The 8,770-nt window shown below is 38.7% G+C and overlaps 1 protein-coding gene across 2 annotated transcripts in view; it reads left to right on the top strand.

Annotated features, from left to right (window-relative positions):
• The first annotated feature begins 6,031 nt into the window (after positions 1 to 6,031).
• Positions 6,032 to 8,770, top strand: part of XIRP2 (xin actin binding repeat containing 2) — a 75,384-nt gene continuing 72,645 nt past the window's right edge. For both annotated transcript variants that reach the window (XM_012135038.5, XM_012135021.5), the window contains exon 1: positions 6,032 to 6,184. The gene's annotated coding sequence lies outside the window, so the exon portion shown is untranslated. The remainder of the gene's footprint in view (positions 6,185 to 8,770) is intronic.

The following is an 8,770-nucleotide window of genomic DNA, read 5'->3' as shown; positions in this document are numbered from 1 at the left end:
TTTGTTGTTTCATCTGTCTTCCATCTTCTAGGGGCTGAGACAGGATCCTCACTCAGCTCCAGTTCAGTCTGCACTATCAAGCACCCCCAGAGACAAAGCAGTTACTGAGGATTATTTAAAAGTCAATTCCCCTTTCCTTTGAGGACTTTGAGCTGTCCCCTGTCCTCCTAGTAGATCATGAAAATGTAGGCTATTCCACTTTTCTGTGTTTGGGCTTATAGCTATAGCCTGCTATCCTGTGAAATTTTGAAACTTAGCTGATATCTTGAGGAGTAAAATAAATCTGAGGTCCTGCTCCTCTCCAGTTTTATTATCCCAGTCTGGTGCAACTGCCAAAACTATTGTTGTTCTTTTGTCCCCCAGCCTCAGTGCTCTTCCTGACTTAGCCTGGATTGTCAGCTTCATCTGCATCTAGAAATGAAAAATAACCTCCAGGGATAGCTTCAGATTCTTAGCTCACATTTGAAAAATCATATTTCTTGAAAGGTACTCCCTCTAGCCCTTATTGTTTGGCTGATCCTTGATGCCGTTAATATACTTTTTTTGTAATTGATTCAACTTTTCTAATTGTTCTCAATGGGAACATTGCATGCTGTCGCTCAGTCATGTCCATGGCTTGTGACCCTTATGGACTGTAGCCAGCCAGGCTTCTCTGTCCATGGGATTTTCCAGGCAAGAGTACAGGAGTGGGTTGCCATTTCCTTCTCCAGGGGATCTTCTCAATGTCCACTCAGCTATCATTCAATCTCACAAAAGTGTTTTGCAAAAGAGCAGAGAAAAGAGATGAGATGCCATATACAGAAGCATTTATGCTATCGCATCAGGAGAAAAAGGAGTCAGAGGACTACCATATTACGGTATGGAGGTCGAAGAGAAAACCCAAAAGGGTACATAGACAAAGGAGCTTTAAAAATGCAGGAGACAAAACCAACTGAGGATCCATCAGAGTTTCTAGAAAGAATTTATCAAACTTTTAGGTTCAGCTCAGCTTAGTTCAGTTCATTTCAGTCACTCAGTCGTGTCCAACTCTTTGTGACCCCATGCACAGCAGCATGCTGGGCTTCCCTGTCCACCACCAACTCCCGGAGCTTACTCAGACTCATGGCCATTGAGTTGGTGATTTCATCCAAAATCTCTTCCTCTGTCATCCCCTTCTCCTCCTGCCCTCAGTCTTTCCCAGCATCAGGGTATTTTCCAATGGGCCAGTTCTTCACATCAAGTGGCCTAAGTATTGGAGCTTCAGTTTCAGCATCAGTCCTTCCAATGAATGTTCAGGACTGATTTCCTTTAGGATGGACTGGTTGGATCTCCTTGAAGCCCAAGGGACTCTCAAGAGTCTTCTCCAGCACCACAGTTCAAAAGTCTCAATTCTTTGGCCCTCAGCTTTCTTTATGGTCCTACTCTCACAACCATATGGAAAAACCATAGCTTTGACTACACTGACCTTTGGTGGCAAAGTAATGTCTCTGCTTTTTAATATGCTGTCTAGGGTGATCATAACTTTTCTTCCAAGGGGTAAACATCTTTTAATTTCATGGCTGCAGTCACCATCTGTAGTGATTTTGGAACCCAAGAAAATAAAGTCTGTCACTGTTTCCACTGTTTTCCCATCTATTTGTCATGAAGTGATGGGACCAGATGCCATGATCTTAGTCTTTCGAATGTTGAGTTTTAAGCCAACTTTTTCACTCTCCTCTTTCACTTTCATCAAGAGGCTCCTCAGTTCCTCTTTGCTTTCTGCCAGAAGTGTAGTGTCATCTGCATATCTGAGGTTATTTATATTTCTCCTGGTAGTCTTGATTTCAGCTTGTGCTTCATCCAGCCCAGCATTTCATGATATACTCTGCATCTAAGCTAAATAAACAAGGTGACAATATACAGCCTTGATGTACTCCTTTCCCAACTTGGAACCAGTCTATTGTTTCATGTCCAGTTCTAACTGTTGCTTCTTGACCTGCATACAGATTTCTCAGAAGGCAGGTAAGGTGGTCTGGTATTCCCATCTCTTGAAGAATTTTCCACAGTTCACTGTGATCCACAACATGATTATAGGTGCTACATGCAAACAGACCTGGAGGTCCCTGAGAATGTAACGATGATAAATATGACCCTCATCAGGCAAAGTGCCCCAGATATTTTAAAAATGTAGAAGTCATATTGTGTATTTGAAACGAATCCTTCTCAACTAGTAAGTGTTGTTTCGAAAGTATTCAATAACAGGGAACAATGGCAGAAGCAAGGAGATGCAAAACCAAACTCAGCTTTTCTGGTAGCCACACTGAAAGCAAGTAACCTAAAGGGAGGCTTCCCAGATGGGTCAGTGGTGAAGAACCCACCTGCTAATGCAGAAGATGCGGGTTTGATCTCTGGGTCAGGAAGATCCCCGGGAGGAGGAAATGACAACCCATTCCAGTATTCTTGCCTGGAGAATCCCATGGACAGAGGAGCCTAGAGGGCTACCGTGCTTTGGATCGCAAAACAGTCAGACATGACTTAGCAATTAACAACAACAAACACTAGAAAATATGAAAAAATAATTTTATTTATGTATTTAAATCAAATATATTTATTTCCTGAAAGGGCCAAAAGCTGGAAGTTTGAAGAAATATTATCTTGAATTAAACTTACAGAAACAAGTGAAGAAATTTATCACTACAGTGGAATGAGAAAGCAGGCAGTTTTGAGTAAGAAGAGAAAGTACAAAGCTACAAGTCCTGTCTTTGAATAACTGACAATATTTTGAAATACTAAAACCATGATAGCATCATTAGGTTCTATATTCAAATACAAAAGTAAAGATTATTATACTTACCTTGTAGGTCAATCTCCTCATGACTAAAATCAAACTGTTGTGATGATAGATCTAGTGCTATTTTCTTAACCATATAGCAGGATAAAGTCATAATAATAATAATGATAATTTTCAAATAAACATTTTTCCTAGATTTAGACTTTCACGCATATTATATACTGTTGTCGTTTAGTTGCTAAGTTGTGTGAAACTGTTTTGCGACGCTGTGGACTGTAGCCCACCAGGCTCCTCTAGCCATGGGATTTTCTAGACAAGAATACTGGATGGGTTGTAATTTCCTATTCCAGGGGATCTTCCCAACCCAGGGATTGAACCCACATGTCTTGCATTGTTAGGCAAATTCTTTATCACTTAGCCATTAAGGAAGCTCCTGAGTATTGCACACACACACACACACACACACACAGAGTCATTTAATCTTCACAACCATCATTTAAAGTAGGTAAACTGAGTTCCATTTAGTTATAGAGAAGTAAAGTGAAATATAAACAATGTATGAAATTTGTCAGGTCACAGAGTGTAGTTGGTATCAAAGCTATGTTAAAATCCTGTGCTCTAAATCAGCATAGAATTGTCTGCAATAATAGGAATGTGCTATCACTGCAATGTCTAACACATAGCCACCAGCCACATGTAGAAATTAAGTGCTTGAAATGTGTCTAGTGCAAGTGATGAAATAAACTTTCAATTTTATGTCATTTAAATCAAGTAAACTTTTGCTAGCAAATTTGGAGAACTCAGCAGTGGCCACAGGACTGGAAAAGGTCAGTTTTCATTCCAATCCCAAAGAAAGGCAATGCCAAAGAATGCCCAAACTACCGCACAATTGCACTCATCTCACATGCTAGCAAAGTAATGCTCAAAATTCTCCAAGCCAGACTTCAGCAATACGTGAACCGTGAACTTCCAAATGTTCAAGCTGGTTTTAGAAAAGCAGAGGAACCAGAGATCAAATTGCCAACATCCGCTGGATCATCGAAAAAGCAAGAGAGTTCCAGATAAACATTTATTTCGTCTTTATTGACTATGCCAAAGCCTTTGACTGTGTGGATCACAACAAACTGGAAAATTCTGAAAGAGATGGGAATACCAGACAACCTGACCTGCTTCTTGAGAAATCTGTATGCAGGTCAGGAAGCAAGAGTTAGAACTGGACATGGAACAACAGACTGGTTCCAAATAGGAAAAGGAGTATATTAAGGCTGTACATTGTCACCCTGCTTATTTAACTTATATGCAGAGTACATCATGAGAAACGCTGGACTGGAAGCAACACAAGCTGGAATCAAGATTGCTGGGAGAAATATCAATAACCTCAGATATGCAGATGACACCACCCTTATGGCAGAAAGTGAAGAAGAACTAAAGAGCCTTTTGATGAAAGTGAAAGAGGAGAGTGAAAAACTTGGCTTAAAGTTCAGCATTCATAAAACTATATCATGGCATCCAGTCCCACCACCTGATGGCAAATAGATGGGGAAACAGTGGCTGACTTTATTTTTGGGGGCTCCAGAATCACTGCTGATGGTGACTGCAGCCATGAAATTAAAAGACACTTACTCCTTGGAAGAAAAGTTATGACCAACCTAGACAACATTACTTTGCCAACAAAGGTCTGTCTAGTCAAGGCTATGGTTTTTCCAGTAATCATTAATGGATGTGAGAGTTGGACTGTAAAGAAAGCTGAGCACCAAAGAATTGATACTTTTGAACTGTGGTGTTGGAGAAGACTCCTGAGAGTCCCTTAGACTGAAAGGAGATCCCACCAGTCCATCCTAAAGGTATTCAGTCCTGAGTGTTCAGTGGAGGGACTGATATTGAAGCTGAAATTCCAATACTTTGGCCATCTGATGCAAAGAGCTGACTCATTTGAAAAGACCCTGATGTTGGGAAAGATTGAGGGTAGGCAGAGAAGTGGGTAACAAATGATGAGATGGCTGGATGGTATCTCTGACTCAATGGATATGAGTTTGGGTGGACTCCGGGGGTTGGTGAAACTTTGAATGATCACATGTGTCTAGTAGCTCCCACACTGGACAGCACAGCTCTAAAATAATTAAGTTGTATTGGCTTCTGGCCCTGAAAAATCTGTGGGTGTACAAGAACACTGTCTCAGAAGCTTTTTCTTAGAGTTAATCAGTTGGAATATCACTCCTTGACCTATTTTTAATAGAAAGTACATGTATATGGAATATTGTATATGGGAAAGTGTAATGTATATACTAGTCTTTATTAGTAAACAATATGAATAGCTTACTTGTAAGCATTTGTATGAAATAAACAATATGTAAGTCAAGTGATTTCTTTAAGTCAAAGTGTGATTTTTCTCTTTATTTGGGCTTCCTGTGAGGCCGTTAGTGTACACAGTAAACCTATCAGAAGCAAGTAATAGAAGAGAGGAAAGATAGAGGATGCTGCCTGTTTTATGTTTACTTAGAAGGTATTAGATGTTGGCATTATGGAGCTCAACTGCAATTCTAGGCGAGTTCTACTTCCTTCCGGGTCAGGTCTCCAGGTTGTGCTGAGTAAGGAGAGTGGTAGCAAAGGACACCTGATATGATTCTCTCAGGAGCATGTGAGGTGACTCCTTTCCCTGGCCTGCTGTTCCTTCTGGCAAGTGCCCTTTATTCTCTCTAGAATGCCTTATCACTCCTTCCTCTCTCACTTTCTTTAAACAAGAGAACACTTTCTTACTTACAAATATACCACAGCGGTGTTTTGCTTTGTATGTGAAGCCTCAAAACACAAACCAATATTTTCAATACCTAAGAGCTGTTTGTAAATAAAAACAGGGTTTCTGCTTCCTGAAAACCCAAATTCCATCATAATAAATTAGAACATTTTCTCTATGCTTTATTTTCTTTATGCTTTATATTCTTGACTCTTAAAATGTTGAAATTATTAAAACAAATGAAACTAATTCAAGGACTGTCAGTCCTTTCCCTCATCGGTGCTAGTTATTTTTTAGGCTTTGTTCGGAAGTGGAGAGTTGGCTTGATGGTCCTGGCTGCAGAAGGAGGTTTGATTGACTGCACATGTGTTAATACCATGCATACATTACTGAGGAACTACGAGGCAGAGTGCCCTCAGAGACACACTTCTGGAAAGAGTGGTTGACTCAGGCCCCACCTATACAGAGCTCAGTTCCTAAAAATAGGTGCTAAGTTACATCCTTAGACGCAGGGCTAAAATAAATTCAGCCGTCCCATCTACTTGCTTGATAGACCCTTCAGTGGAGCTGGCCTCCACTCCACCGATTGCTTTCAGGGGACTGGGAAATTTGCTGTACAAAGGAGGAAACTAGTCTGTGAAGAACTGTAAAGATATATGATATTTCCACGAACTTGGGGTTAAGTCTAAATATTGCAGAAGGTATGTGTTACGTTGTCATTGATAAATGTCTACTTCCATAGCTATAATATGTTCTTACTGATTGCTTAAGATCAGGGAAGACCACAGGTCTAACTGAACTTGTTAGCAGAGGAAATATTCAGTCAGATTTTGTTCTTATGACAATATTTAGCATTACTTCAGATTATTACATTTAGGGCTTCATCTATTAATCTCTTTACAGATTAATAGTTAGTCCTTTTTTATTTTTAGTATTAAAGAATAATGAGCCAAATTTGATAAACAGACATGAGTGGAAGTTATACTTCAGTTTTTAGCTAAAAGAGAAAACTGAAAAAATTAGTTCATCTTTTATGAGCATAAATTGATCATCTATACAATAAATATGTTTAAAACTCTAAACTATATTTCTTAAAATTTGCTGAGGGAAAAAGAGAACTTAAAATATTCTCAACTGTTGCAGCTTACTCAGAGAAATCTATGAAATGTATTCTTTATGCAGCCTTAGTTTGATTTTGTACTTCTTGCCCCAACCACAGTCTCATCTCCTCTGGGAGTATTACTGGAGTAAGGATTAAAGAATCAGGTTCTTACATGTTTTCCAGAATTAAGAAAAGCGCAGCCAGTCGGATCTGCCAGCCCTAATTATAGTAACTACAAACTTAAAGAGAGAAGACAGATTTTACTTTAAAAGTAGCATGCCCTGTATACTGTTTCAAATGAATTTTTTCTGTCTTCAGTTGCCTGTGAACACCTTAATTTGGTCCTGTTGTGCCTTAAATGTTTAGAATGTTAGAGACTAAAGTGATTTGGAAGAGACATTATAACAGATTCTCTTAAATTAAGACACCAACTAAAAGCAAGGACACTTTAAGATTACATAATACAGGGTTTAAATTTAGCCAGCTGGTGCTGAACTGAAAGATATTTTATTTTTATCAGAGCTCTATTTGGTCACTGACAAGTTGGTGGTTGTTTGAATCATTTTAAAATTTTATGTACAGAGTGCCAAAGGACAAGTAAAATATTTACCTCAGCTACCTTCAGAGCCATGAATTTTAATATGAAAGAGCACCTGTTTTGAGTTTTAGAAGCTATTACCATTGAGTTTTAGAAGCAAAAATACCGGATCAAAAATGGGAAAGTCTTGAATTCTATGCTTAAGTATTTCTCTACTTCTCTGCCTAATCTTTGATTCTTTTACCTTTTTTATTGTTAATATATAAACAAACAACTAGACCTATTTTTTTAAGTCAATCAGCAGTTCAAATGTCTACAATATGGCAAAGTGCCAGCTGTTTGGGGAAAATGTAGTCTGGAGTTTGGCATGAATGTTTCTGCATGAAGTACTGGGCATCTTTGATACAACTGCCTGTAACCACCTGAAAAATTAAAAGAGGCACTGTTTAATGATCACAGAGAGCATCACTTTAGAAAATGTCAGGTGGGCCTCAAGTCTTCAGCAATTAAAGAGGGAGACAGGGTTGGTTCTCTTTCTTCAAGTTGACTTTTGGGTAAAAACACCACAAAGTTCATGTATAATTTATTGTTGTTTACCATGGATAGCTGTCTGCTAGTCAAGAATTTTGCCTCTCACATTTACCACAATTGAAAAGCTTCTGCACATCAGTATTCTTTTTTTATTTGTCTGGTAAAATATTACTTACGATGAGACAATTTGGGGTTGGACTCCTGTGATAACCTTGAAACAGGGAATTGACACTCAGTTCTTCTCTCACTTTCTCTCCGTCTCTCTCCTCTCTTTCTTCTTCATGCCTATACACAATTCTGGGCAGTAAGAGACCATTTTGTAACACTTATTTGTTAGCTCAAAGTCATGTCTAGATTCAGTAATTTATAGACCAGGGCAGCAACTTAATAAGTGCCTGGCAGTATAATTTCAAGACTTCTGATTGAACAGTCTGTGGGGAACAGTACTTAATTGACAATACGTTGTCCTTTTTGTTTGTTTTCCACCTCCTTTTTTAAAAGCATTTGAGTTACACTTTGAAATTTAATTAAATTGTAATTTGTTTTTTCCTGCTTCTGAAACAACCACTTGCTCATTCAAATTACAGTTTCATCCTTTGCAGAGTGTGGTTAACTTCAGACTTTTCTGATTCAGGAATAAACTATTTTAGAACACTGATTTATTCAATCTTTTTTTAAGATTTTTTTTAAACATGGGCCATTTTTTAAAGTCCTTATTGAATTTGTTATAATATTGCTTCTGTTTTATATTTTGTGTTTTTTGGCTGTGAGACATGTAGGATCTTAACTCCCAACCAGGTATCAAACCCACACCCCCTGCACTGGGCCACCAGGCAATCCCCCTAGGTAAATGGTCTTCATGTGACTGTGTAAGATATGATATTGTTGGTTTTCCTCCCTTATATCAAATGACTGATGTTTTCTAACACCAACCAGTTCTCCAATTCTCTGATAGCAACTGGGTATACAACAATTCACTTCAGTACTCATACTAACTTCCAGAGTTAGAGCAGAACAGACAGGTTGTGCCCACTTTAGCCTTGAATTTGGGTTACAACTCAAGAACAGTCAAATGGAAGAGATTTATAGAGTAATGTGTGTGTGTGGAGATGGTGC

The sequence above is a fragment of the Ovis aries genome, chromosome 2 (assembly GCF_016772045.2).
Source record: "Ovis aries strain OAR_USU_Benz2616 breed Rambouillet chromosome 2, ARS-UI_Ramb_v3.0, whole genome shotgun sequence".
NCBI classification, from domain to species: Eukaryota; Metazoa; Chordata; class Mammalia; order Artiodactyla; family Bovidae; genus Ovis; species Ovis aries.
Note: the sequence above shows the minus strand (reverse complement) of the source record. Positions and strands in the feature narration are given on the sequence as shown.